Here is a 21,978-nt window from a genome sequence, read left to right on the forward strand (position 1 = left end):
GGGTATATATACGGAATTGAAAGCAAGATCTTGAAGAGATATCTGTACCCCCTGTTCACTGCAGCATTATTCACAATAGCTAAAAGGGGGAAGCAACCCAAATGTCCACTGATGGGCAAATGAATAAAGAAAATGTGGTATACACATACAACGGGATATTATTTGGCTTTAAAAAAGAAGGCAATCCTGCCACATACAACACCACAGACAAACCTGGAGGGCATTATGCTAAATGGAACAAACCAGTCACAGAAGGATAAATACTGCATGGTTCCACCTATAAAAGGTATGTAAAATATCAAACTCATAGGAGCAGAGATTAGAATAATGGTTGCCAAGACCTGGAGAGAGGGGGAAATGGGAGGAGCTGTTCCTTGAGTACAAATGCAAGATGAAAGAGTTCTGGACATTTGCAGTAAAATACAGTATCGATAGCTGACAGTACTGTATGGTGTACTTAAAATTTTTGTAATGAGAGTAGTTCTCATGTTAAGTGTTCATACCACAAAAACGTGAGAGGGAGCATGAGGAAACTTTTACAGGTGATGGAAATGTCTATTATCTTGACTGTGATGATGGTTTCTTGGGAAGAGCTTATGTCTCAACTTGTCAAATTGTATGTATTAAATATGTGCAGGTTTTGGTATACCAATTATACTGTAATAAAGCTGGACTTTGTTGTAAAGAGTCTCGCCTTGAAAGACAAGTCACTTTAGAAGCTGTGCTCAGTGTGGGCTGGGAGGTCGATGGTTGTGGCAATCACAGGGAATTTCTTCAGTGCAGCAAAGTACACCTGAAACTTGATATTAAGATTTGAAATGTGAAAGGGCTGACTAAGTCCTCCACATCCTAATCAAGGAAGGTGATTGCAAAACACAAGAGTTGAAATCTTTTCAATTATATTATACTCAGTCTGAAGGAAGACCACACTAAGACAAGAGCATGTCAGCCTAGGGCTAAAACAGTAGGCACAGAAACTGAACTTTAAGCTGTGTGTCTCACTGTCAGCACCCAGCCTTGTAGGTGTGTAGCTTAATGGTATAACTTGAAGACACCAGCTGTTAATTTCACCCACCCTAGTGGACATTCAGTAAGTACTTGTATGCAGTGAATTGGATTAAGTTGGATTCAGTGCTCACTAAGCAACTTTCTGATTTCAATTGGGCCTCCTGTGATTTTTTTCTGTGAGCATAACATAAACTGATTAGCTAACACAAACTTCCTAGTCAGTCTATTCACACTTCTATTTTTGCCCTAAATTATTAAGTTGTCATCATGATTGACATATTGATCTCTTGTTTGGTCAGGATGGCTGACACTTGTGGTTGTTTGTCCAGCCTCTGTCTCCTCTACCCCGCCCCCCCATCAGGAAAGCTTTTCACAATCATTGACCTAATACCTCTTGTACTTCTGGGCCAAGGGACCCCACCTCTAGCTCCAGGCAGGCCCTGACTGGCTTAAACCAAATATTTCCTTTCACCAAAATGACAGTGACTGGTTCAAATTTTGGCACAGGACCTAACCCAGTCTAATCTGAGTCACTGTCAAGAAACTTGCTTGGAAAACTGGGACTGAGGTGATCTCTATTTCTCAGAATGAAGGGGAAGCAAATTTGCTATTATGATGGTTCATTTCATGCGTTGATTGACTAAACTATAGTGCTCAGTTGTTTGGTCAAACATCAGTTTAGATGTTGCTGTGGAAGTTTTTGTTTGAAATATGTAATTAATATTTAAAAGAGTAGGCTTTGAGTAAAGCAGAGTACCCTGCATAATATGGGCGGATATAATCCAATCAGTTGAAGGCTTTAAGAGAAAGGATTAAGGTTCCCTGAAATTTGCCTGCACATGGCTGCACATTTGCTTTCCTACAAGGCTGCAACATTAACTCTTCCTGGGCCTCTGGCCCACCCTGTAAGTTTCAAAAGAATTGCCAGTCCCCACGATTGTATAAACCAATTTCTTAAAACAAGAGTCTCTCTCCTCTCCTCTCTCTCTCTTTCTGTCTCCTATTAGTTTGGTTTCTCTTGAGAACCATGACTAATACAGCTACTATTAAAGAAGTAGAAAACACAACAGACATACAGGAAGAAGAGAGCCAAGATAATTATAGGGGAACACAAACCAAAGCCTGGATCAAACCCAGCCTGAAACCTACATGTACCAATCCAGATGATTTCAGTAACAAGAAAAGAAAAACAACTACCTTAACAATGTGATAATGGATGGCTTGCAAAGTACAAATTCCAGTAGTCAAATGGACTGCAGGTTCAATTGACACAGCAGTTCAGTGATGTCACCAGGAAGCATGCTCTTTCCTTTACACATAATGCCCTCATACTTATTGGTTAACACTTACAACAATCAGGGATACCTACTTCCTCCTACATATCCAGAGAAAAAGATTGGATTTCCATGGTTCTGTCTCTCTAAAACGAGGATGATTATTACTTTACATGATATTAATCCAGATTGACATAGGCTTGCCCATCGATGAACCAATCGTTGTCAAGGGGGCAGGCAGAAGGGGGATTTTCATGATTGGCTTAAATTAGTGAAGAGTCTTGCCATTCCCTCAGTCTGCGCTGCTGTTACACAGTGGAGGGGAATGGAGTGGACATTAGGCATGCAAAAACAATGTTCACTGCAGAGCCCACTGCTGCATTTTCAGGCATAGGAGCTAACAAATTGCCTGTTCAAAGAATTCTGAATTGGATTTTTAGTGACTTACTGCCAAAGTCACCCTGTCTGTCATAGCAGCCAGTGAACCTATCCTCAAGGTCTGATAGCCTCTGGGTGCCTTGACAGAATCAAGTTCCAGGCCTTCAGGGTTACAGACCAGACTTTAAGTCATGGTGAGTTCCTGCTGCCCTTTGAAACCTTGCTTCCTTAGTCCATGTGGTCTGCCTTACCAGTACTCTCCCTTTGCTAACCCCATCCTCAAATCCCAGGCATCTCTCACCTACCCAGCTTGTGCTCTCTTTTTACTGAAAGCTTGGTCCTTGTCCCTGGTGCCAATCCAATAACAAGGACACAGTTTTAAGAAAAAGGAAAATTAAGGTTATTGCTTTTGCTAGCAAAGAAGAAGCAGAGGGGACTCCTGTCCCAAAAGCTGTAATTCTGCCCAACTTGGGGAACAGGGTTTTTTTAAAGATGTGACTCAAAGGCTACATTCCACGTGTTCTCTTGGAGTCGTAATTCACTTGTTCATTTGGGAGATAGTCATTTTTGAGATCTTTGGGTGCCACTCCCAAAGTATGAATTATTTTGTTCCTGTGGTGGGTGGGTGTGTGTGCTCAAGGACTGATAACTCTGCCTAGGATGGGGAAGAAAGGTAATCTTGTTTCCCCTGAGACTGGAGGGGGAGAGATTAGGAAGGAGCAGGGAGAGAGGAAGAGAATGAAACATGGCCAGTTTAAAAATTAAGTTGCAGTAGCAGTGCAGCAAGGGCTATATTTGAAGTATAAAGTGGGCCACTGTTCCACCCTGAGCACTAGATCCTCATAATTGACCACCACTGGGCATCCCCTTGGCCCTGGACTTTAACCTTCTGTCATGTCCTGTGCACAGGTCATCATCCAGAGTAAGCACCCAGAGCATGCTTCCCCCACTAAAACTACTGGATCCCAGAAAAAAAAATAATAATAACAACTGTTACCTTACTTAGCACCAGCTGAGCTGCTTTTTAAATTTATACAATGATAACATTTAGGAATAGAATCAGATGCTTTATTTCACACATGATGAAACTGTGACTCAGGAAGGTTAAATAGCTTGAGCAGAACTATGATCAACCCTGGCTAATCTCCTCCGCAGCCTGTACTGTGGCCACTGCACTGTGGAACTCCTGCTGCCTTGGCGGCAATAGCATCTGAGACCTGGTTTGGTTCGATGCTTGTCGAGGCTCTTCCGTCCTGAGGCATCTTTCATTGACTTCCTGTCACACCATTCTGTATTCCAGACCTTCCCTCCTTCCTCACGACCCTAAAGACAATCTCTCCTACCATGGAAAGGGGAAGTGACTGCTTCTGGGCCCTCAGAGAAACCCGGCGCTCTCCAGCCTGAGCTTCTTGTGGGTCCACGTCTTCACCCCACAAGGCACATCTTTCCTCCTAATCTTGTCAACACCCTCAGCGGAGGGGGTCCATTTTCCCTGTTCTGCTATCTTACTTATTCTTTGGATCCTCTCACTTCCTGCAACTACCCCCATTTATCTACCAACTGCAATTCTCTTTCATTTGGCCTTTTCTATTAGGCCTTTAAATATTCTCAGTTCCCTCCATCTAAAAAAGCAGCGAAGTATTGATGGTGTCTCTGATATCTTCCAGTTCTCAGCTCTCTTCTGACTTTTGCTGCAAAGCCCTACCTAGGCCTATATTTATCCCTCAACAATGGTTTGTTTGAAAACTTCCACCCCATCACTCATGTCCCCACACACAAAGAAACAATTCTCAAGGAAGTTAAAAATGACCTCCCCATTCTCAAACCATAGTCTCTTTTCTAATACTTTGTCTTCCTCAACCTCTCTGCTGCATCTGACATTACAGTCCACCCACTCTTTGAAATTTGGCCTCGAATTGATTCTTGTGTTGGTTCCTGGTTTTCCTTTCATTTCTCCTTTTGATCCTTGGCCTCTTGTCTCGTCAGGCTTGTTTGCCCTCCTCACCCTCTTTCTCTCCTAGATTTGCTCTGTCACTCCTCATTGTTAACTCAGAATCTCAACTCTGTTGGTTTCTCAAAGTGCTTCTCCACCCTCTATTTTCAATTATCTCACTCATCTACAATGCAGTGTGTCCATGCATCACTTATTATTTCATCATCCTGAATGGCTTCTCCTTCCAATGGCTGCATTTCTGCAAAAGGTTTGGATGCTCAGGCTAAAAGCCTTTGTCATCTAGATATATATACTATTTTTTTCTTTTTCTTCTACTCTCTGCTTATTCAGTCCTGACAGTCTTTTATTTTTTCCTTTAGAAGTTCTCCAAAATTGACACTTTTTGTTTTCTCTAACAGAAGGAGAGTAGATACCACGCCACTCTTAATCTAGGTGCCCACCATTTCTTGTCTATCTTCCTGCCTCCGGTTCCTCCACCCCTTGTCATCATTACCTAGCAAAGTCCTTTATAGCCACTGTTCAAGAGCACACTCCTTTGTCTACTATACCAAGTTCAGAGTTGCTCGGAGTTCCCCCTGATGAGGTCCCACCTGTCTCCCTTCTTCAGAGATAAGTATCCTTCTGAATCATACACCCCAAGCTGTCGCTGCACTGCATAAAACCTGCTTATTCTGCAATGAGTTGTGCATAGCTAATCAAACAACTTTACTGCAAATATGGAAGGATTTATTTATTTTTCTATTTAGCAACTTGGATCTGTTGGATTGCTTCAGTATACCCAGATGTTGTGGGAAGCAGGGAGAAATAGAAAACCAGTCCTAGTTCTTGGGCAATTTACCATGTAGTGAGAGAGCCCAAGATAGGTATTTCAAAACAATTACTCCATCAGAAATAGTAATTTAAAAAAAAATAATTGCACAAAAGCAAAAATCCCTCATCATCGAGTGTGTGTTTGTATCTGACTATTATGAAGGATATTATGTACATTTTCTAATAGTTCAAATATTACATAAGTATATTAAATAGTGAAAGACCCTTGCTATTTTGCCTTCCTATTTCCCACATAGTAAAAGTAAATATATTAACAGAACATGTGGTATCTTTTCTAGTACACAATATAAATTTACACATATTATAAACATATATACACACATACATATGTTGATTTACTTTTGTACAAAAAAATAGAATCATACATACTATTCTGCAAGTTTTTTCACTCAACAGGATTCTTCAGTGACATACCTGATTCTTTTTTTAAGGACTGCATAGTATTCTTTTGAATTCAATATTCCCCTAGAGATAGTCACTTATCCTCCTATTTTTCTCTTTCACAAATAATGCTTCAGTGAGCATTCTTTCACAAATTTTTAGTGGTCTGGTCACTGAAGGAAAAGTGAAGAATGAGAAACGGATAAGTGAGAAATGAAAGATGGTGACCAGGCAGACATACACATGAGAATTTATTTGTCAGAGCTGACAAATAAAGGCCATCTCTCTATAGCCACGAGAGGCAAAATAGGCTTGGGTTCTGGGACTTTTATGGGGCAGGCAGACTCAGGAATCAGAGCCAGGCGGGTTCTAATGTGGGTGGCTAGGAGTTGGGTTGGTATGATGGAGTGATGAGCCTTTCTCAGAAACTCCCTTGGGTAGAAAAGCAAAACTTTTTCCTTAAAATGGCAGCTGTCATTTAATATGGTCATCCAGATGCTAAGCAAGAACCTTATAGAGGCAAATGGTTAATAGTTTGTTCTCTGAATTTACAAAAAAAAAAAAACTCTGATTTTTTTAACCTTTGCCAATTCCCACGGTGTAAAAACCCCCACTCAGCAATTTCAAGATACCGTCATGACACGATGGAAAGTGGAGGTAGGAAGACATTTACTACCAGCTTGTGCTAGCCAGTTGAATCCGCTCCAGCACACCACTGCAGATTTTATCGTGCACATTCTTCTGAGTGTTTTACAACACAAGAAAGCAAAATATTAAAAGGCAATTATCATTTGCCAGACAGGGGAAACATAACTAGTGTATTAGCTATAATAAAGTTGAACCATGAATTAAATGCTTTCCTTTTGGATTCTGAAGAAGGTCCTCCATTACCTTAAATAGACTCTGTTTCAAAGCCAAGGAAATTTCAAGCTTTGCCTTTCATTTTGCCACCAGAGAAAATTATTTAAGGAAAGTAGGTTTGATATATGACTAAAACATGTCTTCCAGATTCAATAGAATTGCTATTAAATTCACCAGTTGGGATATTCAGACATAAACACACACTCGATGAGAGCAAGCTGACCACTGCTCTTTGGGAAACATGCATTAGCAGGGTGAATTATGTACAAGTGCGCAAAAAAAGCCCGGGACTCTAGGGTGCCCCAGGGCACCTGCAGGGCTTGCTAGACCACTTATGCTGGGCTCCATTCATGGGTTTCTCATTCCATAGGCTGAGGGTGTGGCCAAGAATTTGCATTTCTGTCAAGTTCCCAGGTAATGCTGCTGCTGCTGGCCTGGAGAAGGGAATTAGAGAACCACCACCTCTCTACAGGAATTCTGGGCCTGAGGCCCAGAGAATCTTCCATACCCTGCTACCATGTGAATTTTTTCCTCTAGATCAGGTTCTTCCAGCTAGAGACTTTCTTCCTGGTAAAGCACAGATAAATTTAGAAATAGAGTAAGTTAAGCTCTTATCAGTAATCAAAGTATTTGAGAACAGATTTGATAGGGGAGTGACTCAAAAGCCTTGTTACAGAGTAAAACAGAGTGAGATGTGTTTTCTGAAAATAAAAGGCATGGTTTATGCTTGTTATTAGTGCTAATAAAGAGGAAAAATTTCAAAGCAGCACCATTTGTCAAGCTCAAACTTCTCACTCATAGCCATGGTCACACAATTCACATCCAACCCTGCTGCCTAATGACTGTGACACTTTAAGCAATTTTTTATTTAAAAAAAAAATCTCTCTGTGCTGATGCATCTGTGAAATGGGGATGATGACAGTAATAGTAATAGTTATCTCCTAGGGCTAGTGAGGATGCAATCAGTACTGAACCCTGACCTGTGGGAACTAGTCAGCAAGAGTTTGTGTTATAAATTATAATTCTGGAAAGGGAACTTAGGGAATAATGACATAAAGTGCATACATCTGTTTACTTCTTATGTACCAGTGCACACTGAGGATCCTTTAGATGAGGGATAACACATAGTATTTCCAAGGGTTATTTAGCCACAGAACTTTTTTTGCAGGTAGCATTTTGAGGATAATGATCTTTAGAGTATTGTTATGATTATGGTAGTAGACTGGTATTTCTTTTGGGGGGAGGGGTAATTGGGGATTGAACTCAGAAATATTTGACCACTAAGCCACATCCCCAGTCATATTTTGTATTTTATTTAGAGATAGACTCTCACTGAGTTGCTTAGCACCTCGTTTTTGCTGAGGCTGGCTTTTGAACTCAAGATCTTCCCACCTCAGCCTCCATAGCCCCTGGGATTATAGGCATGCTCTACCTCCCACACCCACACCCCTAAATTTTGACGTGTGACCTAAGTATACCTAAGCCATAGAGACAGGATGGGGTAAAGTTAAAAATTCTTTCTACCCATAAGAATTTTCTATATAATACCTATATCAAAATACAAATACACAAGTGTATGGGTATTATTTTAAATTATCCCAAGGAAAAAACACAATGTGAACCACACACACTCTGACTCCATTCACACCAGTGGCCAATGTGCCCTCTAGTGCCCTTCAGAAGTGGTGACATTTCTCCCATTCATTCCTGTATTCTTATCCACATTAATATTTAAAATAAATATTTGAGTGCCTCTAAATAAAAGGCATTCTAGGAACTAGGAATTCAGCACTGAATATATTAAGTTCCTATCCTCATGGAGTTTATCTTCTAGGAGACAGTTAATATACTAATAAACAAGTACACACATAGTGTATCGGATGATCGATACTGGAGAAAACCAGGTAAACAAATGGGTGAAGAGATGCAGGGCACTGGGCCATCTAAGTAGATACCTGGAGAAAATGATGATGCAAGCTCTGGGCACACAAGAGGGGAAAATCAGCCCAGGGAGATGGAAGTACCTGAGAAATACCCTGAGGTGGAAGTATGCTTGTGTTGCTGAAGTAAAGTGAGTAAGTGAGGGAAGGAGAAAGTGGAGAAGTTGACCAGAAGTGGGCACACCAGGGAACATTGAACTAGCTATCATTTGCTACCAAAAAAAAAAAAAAATCACTCCAGGGCTGGGGTTGTGGCTCAGTGGTAGAGCTCTCTTCTACCATGTGTGAGGCCCTGGATTTGATCCTCAGCACCACATATAAATAAAGGTATATAAAAAAAATCACTCTAAACTTGGTGGCTTAGAATGACAATAACTACTCCTTTCCTTTTGCCAGTTTCTGTGCATGAGGAATTTGGGAGTGACAGCTGAGGAGTGCTGGCTTGGAGATCCTCATGAGGTCCAGTCAGATGTCAGCTTGGAACTGCAGCCCCCTGAATTGCCCAAACAGCTGGCAATTTGGTGTTGGCCATTGTCTGGGACCCCCAGTTCCTTTCCAGAAGCATTGTCCATGAAGGCACTTAAGGGTTTTGCCTATTGACTGGCTTCCTTCAGAAAAAGCAATCAAGGGACTGGGGCAGACATTGCAATGTATTTTTTTTTTTTTTTTTTTTTTTTTTTTGTGATTAGGAGTCACACACTGATTCCTAATTCTGAACAGGGAGGGAATTATAAGGCTAAACTTCAGGATGGGAGGATCACTGGAAGCCATCTTAGAAACCAGTAACCACATCATTGTAAGGTTTAGCTTTTTGTCTGAGTGAGATGGGGAGCCTGGAGGTTTAAAGCAGAAGAGTAATAGTAAATGTAACACATGGGGTTTCTGTCTGTGGTTGTGAAAATTTTCTAGAACTCGACAGTGGTGACATTGCACAATACTGTGAATGGACTAAATGCCACTCAAATGCATACTTTAAAAATGGTTATGATGGTAAATTTTATGTTCTGTGTGTTTTACCACCAAAAAAAAATTTAACACAAAACGTGTTCCCCCAAACTAAACGAGTTTGACCATATTATGCAACTTAGATATTTTAGAAATGTGAGATGCTTTTGTTCTGCTTGTGAGATGCTTTTGAAAAGCATAACAACACAATGCTGTGGAAATTATTTCTGACAGGAAGATTTGGAGCCTAGCATCTGAGAAAAGAATGAAAGTTGGGTTGTGTGTGACATGACTTTGAAAGTAAGAATAAGAGAGTCTAAGTCATAACGGAAAACAATAACTTCCCAGGTCTATATAAGAAAAGGGCTGTCCTTGATTCTCTCCTCATCTAATTTTATTTGCTTCTAAAGAGGTATTTTGAACCCTCAGGTGATTTTATTCTCAAAAAATCTAAGGAAGTTGTCTATACAATAGTTTTTGGCTTTGCCAGCAACTAAAGCACATTTCCTTCAGGGATTGCACATTTTTCTTTTTCATTCAGCTTTTTCTTAAAAGCAATATTTTCTTGTTTTTAAATATTTTTGAATATATTTTTGAAATATTTTTGAATACCTGTCTTTTAACAGCCTTAAAATATTCTATTGCATGGATGCACCACCCATATTACTAGATATTTAGGTAGTTTCTGATCTTTTTGTTACCATAATAATGCTTTCGTAAACGTCTCTTCTTATACAAATCTTTGTTTTAGTCATTTTATTCAAGGAAATTTGCACTATTTTTCAATTCTTCCAAAGGCAACTACCAATGGTACTTGCCATCATCTGAATGATTGTGTTTCCCTAAAATTCCTTTGTGGAAATTTTAACCCTCATGAGATGCTGGACCCTTCATGAATGGTGAGACATGCTATTTCTTCTAACATCCCTCTCTTTCTTCATCTCACAAGCTACCCTTTATTCAATGTGTTCCCACTGAGTTATCTCCTCAGTGATGCTTTCTTCAGTATTCCTAGTCTGCTTTCACTTTCTATCAACACATTCCACATTTTATTGTCACCCATATGGATGGATGGATGGATGGATGGATATAGATAGATAGATAGATAGATAGATAGATAGATAGATCTCACTAAAAGGTGTGTTTCTCCAAATTGGAAAACCATGATTTGATGTCTTTCAGAATCTAAATCCATGCCTGGACTCTAATAAATATCTGCTATATATTTGCCATAAGAAACAAAGATAACCTTCCTAATATGAAAGTCTAACTCCTAGAAAAAAATAATTAGCATCAGTACACTGATCTGTTTATAAACCCAGAATTTCCTTTAAAATATACATAGCTTCTATGGAAAAAACAATAGCAATAACAACAAACCCTGTAAGTCAGGAAGATTTTGAGCCCCCATATTATTAAAATAAGGTTGTAATCCAAATGGATTCTTTGAAATAAGTTAATATCTTGATTAAATATTCAGTATTAGTCATTACTTTAAAGAAATAATTCTGCATTAAATCTTAAGAATCATTTTCCATTTCAACGAATTTTCCAGTTTTTCTTCGTATGAGAAAAAGATTAAAATGACTGGGTTTTATTGCTATTTGTTAGTTCTAAATATAGCTCTTATTTTTAAAAGAAGTACATGATTGTAATGTTAGCTAAAGGTCATATATACTGTGATTTTTATAATATATTGAAATTTCTATTCCTGTCTGATGCTTCTACTGTAGTTCAGACATGAAAAAAGAGAAAGGAGCAAAATTTGATGGGTGGCAAACACTAATGGTAACCAACCCTCCCCAAAGAGACTACAGCAGAGTGTGAATAATGATATAAATCATAACAGAAAGTGAAAATCAGTCAGTTTCCACATATGGCACGTGCTGTGTGATTTCATAAATGCAGGAAGCATTTGGATGATTGATGGATAGAGCTGTGTGGATCGAAATGGATGTCTCAAAATCACCTCTGCCTTCTGCAAATCTCAAAGAAGTCCTTTTGTTCGTACTAATGATGTCAGATGACTTGTGAACACAGTAGTAACAATAAATGACTGCATCCTAAAATTTCCACAGAGAGCTGTAATTTCAAAAATTTTATTCCATTGTATCATGCATATGGTTTTTATGCCAGATGTCCCAACTTTTAATCCTGAAAACATGGCTGCTGTATTTATGGACCAATTGTTATATAAATTACATATGAAGAATATTGTTTCCTTTGGGAGGATAACATTAGATCTATTCTATATGTCTTTAAAATAAACTGTAGGATTCTTCTATAATTAACAGTGATTTACGTGGAGGAAAAAAATAGACTGTCTAGAGATCACTGTTGCTTTTTATCCATCTATTATTTACATGCCTAGTACCATTTCTTACACAACATAGGATGTCAATAAGTATTCATTGAATTAATTAAACAGTAAAATTAAGAAAAAAAATTTCTTTAGGTTGCTCAGAAAATGATTTTTTTCCTATTCTAATATTAAAGTAATTTTGCATTTGCCTAAAGTTGGTGATCATCAGGAGTGTTGTCATAAATCTTTAGGACTTGGATTTAGGTCCTGCTCAACCTTTTTCAAAGTCAACAGAGAAGTGCTGGAATTTTCGGCATACCAGCACCCACCAACTCAGCCACCCACTGCCTATCCTATTTGCTGGTCTTCAGATAACTTCTTTAGTACTCCACTTGTTTGCTTTTGTGGCATTTGTCCTAGAAATTAAAAAGCGTCTTTGTTCATGTTGATTAAAGCTTTGTCCATGACTTCCACAGAAAGACATGAACCTACTCAACTGTGAACTCCCAGGATCAGGAAGGGTGGGACCTTTGGTCTTTATATCCTACATGAGCCTACAACAGCAAGCTGGAAATGTTTGTAGAACATTTTAATTTTATTTCTGATATATCAGGGTTTTTTTAGTGTAAGTATAAATAAGTAAGTAAAGTATATATAAGATGTATATATATTTACATTTATATAAGTTCATATACCCATAAGAAGTAACAGCTTTAGTGAAATATAATTCAGACTATACAATTCATCCATTTAAAGTATACATACGATTCAAAGATTTTAGCACATTGACAGTGGTGTAATCATCACCTCAATCAACTTCATAACATTTCTTAAGTCCTCTGCTCTATGAACATAATGTGTCTCCTCATTTGTTTAGGTTTTCTTTAATTTCTTTCAATAATATTTTGTAGTTTTTAGGATACAAGTTGCATACTCCTTTTGTTAAACTTATTCCTAAGTATTTCTCTTTTTGATGCTACTATAAGGGATTTTTTTTTTCTTGCTTTCTTTCATCTGTTGACTAGGTCAAGACTGGGCTATAGAACCAAGGGAGGAATGATGTTGATAGAATTCTTATAAAGTGTCACATAATGTTTCAGTATCCAAAAATGCACACCCTCATGACAAAATTTAAAATAAAACCCTCTGAAACTAAATATATTCCTTGACATCAAGGATGTACCTTCTAGAAAAGACCAGTCTTTCTTCTTATTAGATAAAATCCTGGAGCTCTAACCATGTACTTCCACACAATCACAGTAGTGCTCACCTTCAATCCCAGTCACTCAGGAGGCTGAAGCAGGAGGATAGTGAGTTCAAACCCAGCCTCAGCAAGGGTGAGGCACTAAGCAACTCAGTGAGACCCTGTCTCTAAATAAAATACAAAAAAGGGCTGGGGATGTGGCTCAGTGGTTGAGTGCCCCTGAGTTCAATCCCAGTCACCCCGCCCCCCCCCGCGAAAATGAAAATAACTATGTAGTTCCAAGAATGGATGAAGGCCCCAGATTACTGTTTCATGGATTAAATGAGCCACTTCAGGAATAACAACTCCACAGGAATGTTTTTAGGGTCTTTTTCGACCTCTAGATTCTACCTTGTTCTTTAACCTCATGTCCTGAGCAAGCACTTGATTTCTCTAAGACCCAGTTACTTCATCTGCAAAATAAGAGGATTGGATCACTAAGTTCCCTTCTGATAATATTCTCTGGTTATATTTTATCAGGTTTAAATGATAACAAAGCAATTTAATGGCAAAAAGTGATTTCTCCCAAAAAATGGGGCAGGCACACTCTTCCAAGAAGGCACTGTGCATACAGGGCGCTGTCTCCCCCAGGTTGTGTAATACTGCTTTCCCATTACAGGTCACGTGTATGGTTGAAGATCTATACATATACTTCCGCATTTTTTAAAAAAAAAAATTTATTTTTTCAGTGCTAGTGATGGAACTCAGGACTTTGCCCCAATTAGGCAAGCACTCTAGCATTCAGCTCCACTCCCAGCCCCAAGGCCTTATTACATAATTTTCCTCTGTATTTTGTACAAACTTTATGCATTTATTTCTAGCAGAAATGTTAGATTCCCTTCTTTATTGCCCATTTTAGCATTTAAATACCTTTGGTGTCTAGCTTGGCCCTTGACTGTTTTCCCATTCAGAACATCCTTTGGGGAAGGCAGAGTAGCTGCCTGCCTAAGTAACACACTATAATTTCTAGTACCTGGATATGGTTTCTATACTCCCTCATGTCCTTTGGTTACTTACCAATTCCAGAAAATTCTGTATAAAGAACCAAAATAACGTTGAATATAAACAAAAAACATTTGACTTTAAATTTGCAATAAAGCAATTGAATTTTTAAAATGTATTTATATGAAATTTTATTAAACTTGAGTATAATAAATTTGGCTAACCATTAAAGAACGAGGCACTGAGTGTTTGACACGGGAAATAATGAAAACAAATAACTATGACAGGACAGAATCAGCACTCTGTGATGGGGGGGCTGAAAGAGACAGGAAGCATTCTCCATTTATGTAGAGTCTGTGTCCTCCACATATGTCTCTGAGGGCCCTGAAGATGATCTTTGAATAAGAAACCAATTTGCTTTGGGGGGGATACGAAACTCCTAGGCAAATTGTTGGCGTCGGTGCATGCGCGCGCGTGCACACACACACACACACACACATACACACATAGTAATATAGTTGACTGTAAAAACTATGGAAACTTTCCCTTTGGCATTAGAAATTACACTCGACTACTTAAGCAGTGGTCTACCCTTCCTTCCCTAAAGGATATTCTGAATAGGAAAACATTCAGGGGTGAAGTTAGATACCAAACTCATTTAAATGCTAAAATAAGCAATAAGAAAAAAAGATTCTATATACATATATGCTATGCATATAATAAAATGTTTTTAAATATATGTTATATATGTACATGTGTATGCATATAGACATACATACACACATTTACATATACATATGTGTTTATCACACAAAATATATACATATCATTCATTATTCATTATTCATGAAAAGGGCATTTTTGGAGTATCTACTAAGTGTCAGACATTATACTCAACCCTGGGGGCACAGGAGTAAACAAAACAGAGATGTTACATCATAGGGTAGTATTATGTTAATTAGTTGTTATTGACCATTCTACCTAGCATACACAGTGAGACACACACACAATGTGTTATCATGTGGAACGTTGTCTCCAATTGTGATAACCAAAAGTGACTCCAGACATTGCCCAATGTATACTGAGGGGTTAAAAATGTTCTGGTTGAGAACCACTGTTCTACTATAAGAGCTATTGCAGCACATTTTTAAAATAAGAAAGATAAACCTTGGGCACATTTTAATTTGCACACTAGAATATCTATTTTCAACTACAAATCCCCTAAATTCAAAGCTGATGCTTGCAGCCCTAAGTCCTGCTGAGAGCCACGGCCGAGTCTGTATGGCCCCTGGCATTTTGCCAACAGTATTGATTGACAGGCGAGGCATTACTATCTGCCTCTGCCGCAACTTTTGAGTTCTCGCACTATTTTGGAGTTCTCGTGGGGATTTCCGGGGATTCCCCGAGAGTTCCCATTGGTTGGGGAAATGCAGGAGGAGGGATTTCCGGGAGAGATATTTCCGGCTGGGGGTTCCTGGACAAGCCTCGTGGCGTTCGGGAGGATTCCCTGGGAGCTGTGTGAAGTGTTTTCCTGTAGTTTAAAAATAAAGTTTGTTCCTGCTTCAGTGGCTCGTGATTTGTGCCCAGCCAGACTGCGGCAAGTCCAATGGCATTTTTACTTTGCTTAACAACTGATAACAGAGAAAGCGCTCATGTGAACACAGTATAGACACAACTTGCTGGGAAAGAAAGCACATAGAAGCACTTGACTTAATCATTAGATAACACAGTATAGATGTTAATTCCAGCTCAAATAGCCCCCACTGTGTGGGAGAAACCACAAAAAGTCAGGCCTTGGGAGCCTCTGTATAAATAACTAAGTATACAGAGGGTCTTTATGAAATATTTGCTGAGAGTTCCACAGTATGTCTTCATCATTACATTTTGGCATAAGCTGCTGTGCTGCAGCAAGTATTGTGGCCCAGGCCATATAATGGGATATTAATGCTAATATAAAACCCTATTGGTGGCACCAATGATGCACAGAAATATTTTGAAACAGATGCCTAGATAGAGTGCTATTAGCATAATCAGCTCTTTGGTAACAGAGCTCTTGTTTAGTAAAGTTGACCAGAATCAGAATAAATGAGTGAGTGAGTGAGTGAGTGGAGTCATTCTTGTAACCAGTCTTTTTTTTGGAAAACTACTGCACATGATATGCCACTGTTGTTACCAGAGATAAAATAGGAAAGAGAAAGATTTAATGGCCCCAGCATCACAGAAGTGAGACATTCATGGTCAAATGAGAAAGACAGGAGAATATGTGAACAAATAGGTTTGTTAAGTGTCATGCAATGTTAGGCACAGGGCATGGTGGGAGCGAGGAGAGAAGGCACTCAACTCACCAGGGAGATCCCTGGAGCTCCCCATGGGAATTGAAGAATCTGCATAGTCAAATGAAGAATTTGGAGAAGTGTTCTCCAGACAAAAAGAATGGCAGGGCTGTGATTTTGGCAAGACTGAAAGGAGAAGCAGTAGCAAACGATGCTGGGTGGGGAACAGGGGCTGAGTAGTGACGGTGATGGTGATGTGTCTTTTATGACATGCTCAAATATTTTAACTACATTGCAAAGGTGGCAGGGAACCACTTTGGATTTCATATAGGTCTATGACACGATTGAATTTGCACTTCCAAAATAGCTGACATCCACATGGAGCCTGGACTGGACCTGACAAATCCTGAGGCTGGAAAACCACGAAGAGGCTAACAACGCACAAATAGTGCAGAGGATATTCCTCAAACCAGGGATGGAAAGGAGAGGACAAAGAGTTTGATTAAGACCTCCTCAGGGCTGGGTCTGGAGAAGCAAACACAGGAAGTGGGCACTTGTCAGAGAGAACTTTCTTTTCTAGGAAAAGGACAGGGTGGGGTATGTGCTGAGCTTATGCAGACAGGCAGAACTCTGCATCCATAAAAAGAACCATTCAGATATGAACCCGGCTGGCCACTGACCTTCAGAGCCTGCCTCTCTCCACAAGGAACAAAGGCAGAAAGAATTTGCCTACTTGGATTCTGCAGGGAAGAAATGCACCTCTGGAATGCATTCCTAAATGTCTTATATAATTACTCTTATTATAGAGTATAAATTAACTATCTTCATAAGAAAAGATGTTGTTTGGAACACATATTCATTAAAAACAAATCACCACACTTTACAAAGTCAATGTGCCTGCTGTTGTTAAATATTGCCCCCAGTATCTCTGGGAAAGATCAGCCATGTATATGTGCATGTAAACCACGCTTCATTTTTCTCCCTTAAATCTAGTCTTTAGACATCACTCAGCATCACAAACAATAAGGAATCTATTTTATACATTTGTACTGAGTAAAAACTGCTGGATTCAATTATATTTCAAGTGGCAGAGCAATAACCCATAAACACGGGAAGTAGCAAGATGCTCAAAGTAGGTACTTAAAGACAACTTTTCGGGCATATATTGATTGTGGATGTCAAGGTGCTCTTCTGCTATAATAAAAATGTTGCTTAGTTGTGTGGTGCTGCTGACTTGGCACCCATTTGTAATTTTAAGTGAAGACATTCCTCACCCTTTTCAGACCCAACAAATGGGCTAATTTTAAAATGATGGGAAGGAGAGATAGAATGTGATAGCTTTCCTTATATAAATATAGCCTTGAAAAAGTCAAGAATTTGGAGTTGATTTGCCCAGCAACCACTACAATTATACTTATCATTTGCCTAAATCATTTGAGATGGAATATGTTCTAGATAAAGCTGACCTGCTCTAATAGTTTCTGTTTTGAAGTTATCTAGGCTGATCTAAAGTTTAAATACATTTTTAAGCTTAATTAAAAGAACCATTTAAATTATACAAGCATTTAATAGTTACTTGGAAATTGAAAAACAGATACCATGAAATCCCTAGGTAAGAAGAAAAATCAGGCAACATCTGCTAGTCCCATTTCTCTGTCACATGGGATGGATGTGTTTATGAGGACTCAAATCTTTAAATAACCAAATGCCTCTGAAATGATTTTTTAAAAATCTTTTGCACGATATTGCTTATTGGTGGACAGGGGCTGGAGGTTCTTACAGTACTGTTGCCAGTAGATGTTTTGCAAAGGCACCAGGATGAGGCGGCACCTGCCACTGGTGTTTGATTATCACTTCTCAGGACTTGAAAACTGGAAGGTAGGAGAGAAACTAACTCCTGGTTGGAGCTGTGCCAGAAACCAAAGAGTGCTTGCTATTTTGGTATGTGGATTTTATAGTGATGTGTTTGTTGAGATTCTTCTCCCTGACATTTAGCAGACTGTTTTATAGTGATGAAAAAGGAAAGTGACTAATAAGTAATGGGGGAATTATAGTACAATGTCTACACACAGTCTCAAATATTGCTGAATGAATTAATAAATGAGAGCACTGCTCCCTCCACCTAAAAAAAAAAAAAAAGCATGACAAATAGAATTAGAAAATTTTGCAATTTTCTAATCATCTGTCTTGGTTTCTCCTGACACTCCCACTCATTTAACTTTAGAGATGGGTAAACTAAGACCCAGAGAGGCTAAATAATATGTTCAAGGTCCTGTGGTTAATTTAGTAGTGAGAACTAGAAATCCAAATGTAAAGGATAGTATTCATTCATGCACTCATTCACTGGAATCTGCTGACCTATTTATCTTTGTGAAGCCATGGGTTGCTTAACAATGGGGACATGTTCTGAGAAATGCATGGCTGTTGGGCAATTTCATTCTCGTGTGAACATCAAAGAGTACACTTCTAACAAACATAGATGGTATAGTCTACTGCGCACCTAGGTTACATGGTACAGCCTCTTGCTCTTTGTGCCCTGATGAACAAGACAATGTGAGATTAAATCAAGCACAAGAGAAAACGATGTAATCACCATGTAGCTGGTGTCACAAGCACACTGTTTCAAAGTAAAAGTTTTTATAACCAGAATGAGTACATGCCAAAATAATTATAATGAAAATAATGATAAATACATAAACCAGTAATATAATCATTTATTATCATTATCAAATATTATGTACTGAACATAATCATATTGCTATATGTGTATAAACATACAGTAGGTTTGTTTATACCAGCATCACCACAAACATGAGGTGTGCTAGGACATTATGACTGCTGCCAAGTCACTAGGAAATAGGAATTTTCAGTTCCATTCAACCTATGGAGCTACAGTAGTATATGTGGACCATCTTTGAAATGTTATTACATGATATGTAACTATGTGTTTTAGGGCCTTATTTTAGCCTACACATTACAAGTATTTAATAAATATGAATAAATTAATTAATTTGTTATATAAGTTATTCATTCATTCATTGACTCATTAATTTACTCAGGTTATCCATGTCTAAATACATAACTGATTCGAAGTATATCATCATTTGGGTCATTTTGTCTTTCCAAATAAAGTGCATTAAAATCAAATACATGTTGCCGCAGTCTGGCTGGGCACAATTCAGGAGCCACTTGTCAAAAGAAACGAACTTTATTTTTAGAACACACACACCAAACCACCCAGCTCCTCAGGAAAAACCTTCAGAGCCCAACTGCCACCACCGTCTTCCCACAAGCCTCTCAACCTCCCCCACTCCTCCTGCTCTTGAGGCTGATTGGCTGGGTTTTGTGGGCAGAGCCAAAAAAAGTCCCCCAATGAGCAGCTCTGTGGTCTGAAAGGGCAGGGAAACAGCCCAATGAGCGTCACCACAGAGGAGCCAATCAGTTGGCAGCTAGAAGTTTGCTGGGGCCGCTGTGAGCCAATCATCAGCTGGCAGCTGGAAGTTTGCTGGCAGCTGGAAGTTTTTGCTGGCAGCTGGAAGTTTGCTGGGGCCCCTTCAGCTGTGGCTCTCAACAACATGTATTCATTTCTTGGGCAAGATATTAACTCATATCATCAGCTTGTCTAATACTACACTTTGCCCCCAATAGGATTCCCTAGCTGGGATTCTTATGGGAAAACTGAAACTCCGCATGCCAAAGCCTATTTAGCAAGGATGCCCACCAACCTGGAATTCTACCTGATAACTACCTCGGGCTGTTGACTATTGCTCTGGTTTGTGAGATTTGACTGCCCTTGTTATAGTAGTTTACGTAACTTCAAATGTTCCTTGGTAACTGCAAAAGAATTTAGCTCATTCAAAATAGCAATACCTGTCAACTCCATGAACAGCTTACTGAACTTCACAGTAGCGTAATGCAGAATGCTGCTGTTTACCTTAATGTTATTTCTGGCATGTGTTCTTTGATCACATTCCTTTTTCTTTTTTCCCACCTTATGTTTTTAACTTGGTAAATTTTCATCTCAGTCCAGGTTCAAAGACCAGATTAGTCTAGTTTAGCACTTTATTGTCATATATTTTCTTGATTAGTTGAACAGATTTTATTTCAAACTTTACTAAGTACTTTTTAACTGACATTGTGGCATCCCATACTGCATCCTTGTGAGATTATTGCAGGCAAAGAGGCAGTTTACTTTCCCTGAATTGTGTGCATAATACAGAGTAATTTGCTCTATCAAATTTAAAACATTCTAAAACCAATTCTAGACCTGTTCATAAGACAACCAACACACATTGTACCCTATTACCCAGAAGTTTCCACACTTGTGTAAGCATCAGAATCACCTGGTGGGCTAGTAAAAATAGATTGTAAGATGGGCATAACCCAGTATCTATGGATGGATGAATGAATAAACAAAATGTGATATATTCACATAAATGAATATTATTTAGCCTTAAAAGGAAAGCAGTTCTGACACATGCTACAACATAGACGAACCTTGAGGACATTATGTTAAGTGAAATAAGCAAGTCATAGGAAAGCACTCTATGATTCCACTTCTGTGAGGTACCTGGAGTAGTTGACTCTCAAAAACAGAAAAAAAAAATGGTGGTTTCCAGGATCTGGAAGGAGAGAGAATGGGGAGTTGTTTAGTGAATATAGAGTTTCAGTTTTGCAAGATGAAAAGAGTTCTGGAGATTGATTGCACAATGAGGTGAATGCACTTAACAGTACCAAATTGCACATATAAAAATGGCTAAGATAATAAATTTTATGTTCTATGTATTTTATCACAATGAAACAGATACACACACAGATTGCCAGGTCCCATGTCCAGAGTTACTGATATAATAAGTCTGAGTTGGAGCCTGAGAATGTGCATTTGTAACCAGTTCCCGGGTCATTCTGCTACTGCTGATTCTAAGCTAAATCTCTGAGAAACTTTGCAATGAATAAAGTTAGTGATAACTTCAAAACCTACGCAAAAGTGGTTTGAGATGTCAATCCAGTTGGAAGAAGCACAAGGGGATTTGCCTAGCCAGTTGTTATAGCAAGCACACTGTCTTTGAATTATATGTTTATTTGGAGAAGTCTTAATGGGAGAGTTGAAGAAATGATGACCATCTACATGCACCCCAAGACATCTCTTGTTACCTTTCTAATTTCTCAGGGTACTTAACAAATAATAGTATAAAGGAAAAAATACAAGGACTTGACATTTTTGCACTTAACAGATGAACTTTCCTTCCTTTTATTGTATATTTTTTTAATTGGAAGCAAAGTATGTAGGCATTTGAAAAACTGAATATGGGAAAATATAAAATTCTAATCAAGTGAAGAGATATATATTGAATATATACTATAAACAGAATATATATATACACATATATATGTATTTCCATGCAAATTAAGCATAAAGCAATGTGATGACTCTTATCAAATTAAAATTCATGACATCCTCTGGGGTATGGTAGAATAGTAGTCTTGTCAATTTCTTTTGAGAGTGTATACTACTCCAAGCACTCTGGAAAGATTTGAGCACGTATGTCAAATACACATATCCTTTTACCCAGTAATCTCACATATAGAGATACAGCATAAAGAAGTAAAAGTGTAGAATATAAGAATATTTATGACAACATAATA

General features: G+C 38.6%; 1 protein-coding gene across 1 annotated transcript in view; it reads left to right on the forward strand.

The window, feature by feature from the left end:
• The first annotated feature begins 270 nt into the window (after nt 1-270).
• Nucleotides 271-21,978, forward strand: part of Pals2 (protein associated with LIN7 2, MAGUK p55 family member) — a 162,160-nt gene continuing 140,452 nt past the window's right edge. Inside the window, exon 1 of the mRNA XM_048786345.1 lies at nt 271-286. The gene's annotated coding sequence lies outside the window, so the exon portion shown is untranslated. The remainder of the gene's footprint in view (nt 287-21,978) is intronic.

Source organism: Marmota marmota, unplaced genomic scaffold (genome assembly GCF_001458135.2).
Source record: "Marmota marmota marmota unplaced genomic scaffold, marMar, whole genome shotgun sequence".
NCBI classification, from domain to species: Eukaryota; Metazoa; Chordata; class Mammalia; order Rodentia; family Sciuridae; genus Marmota; species Marmota marmota.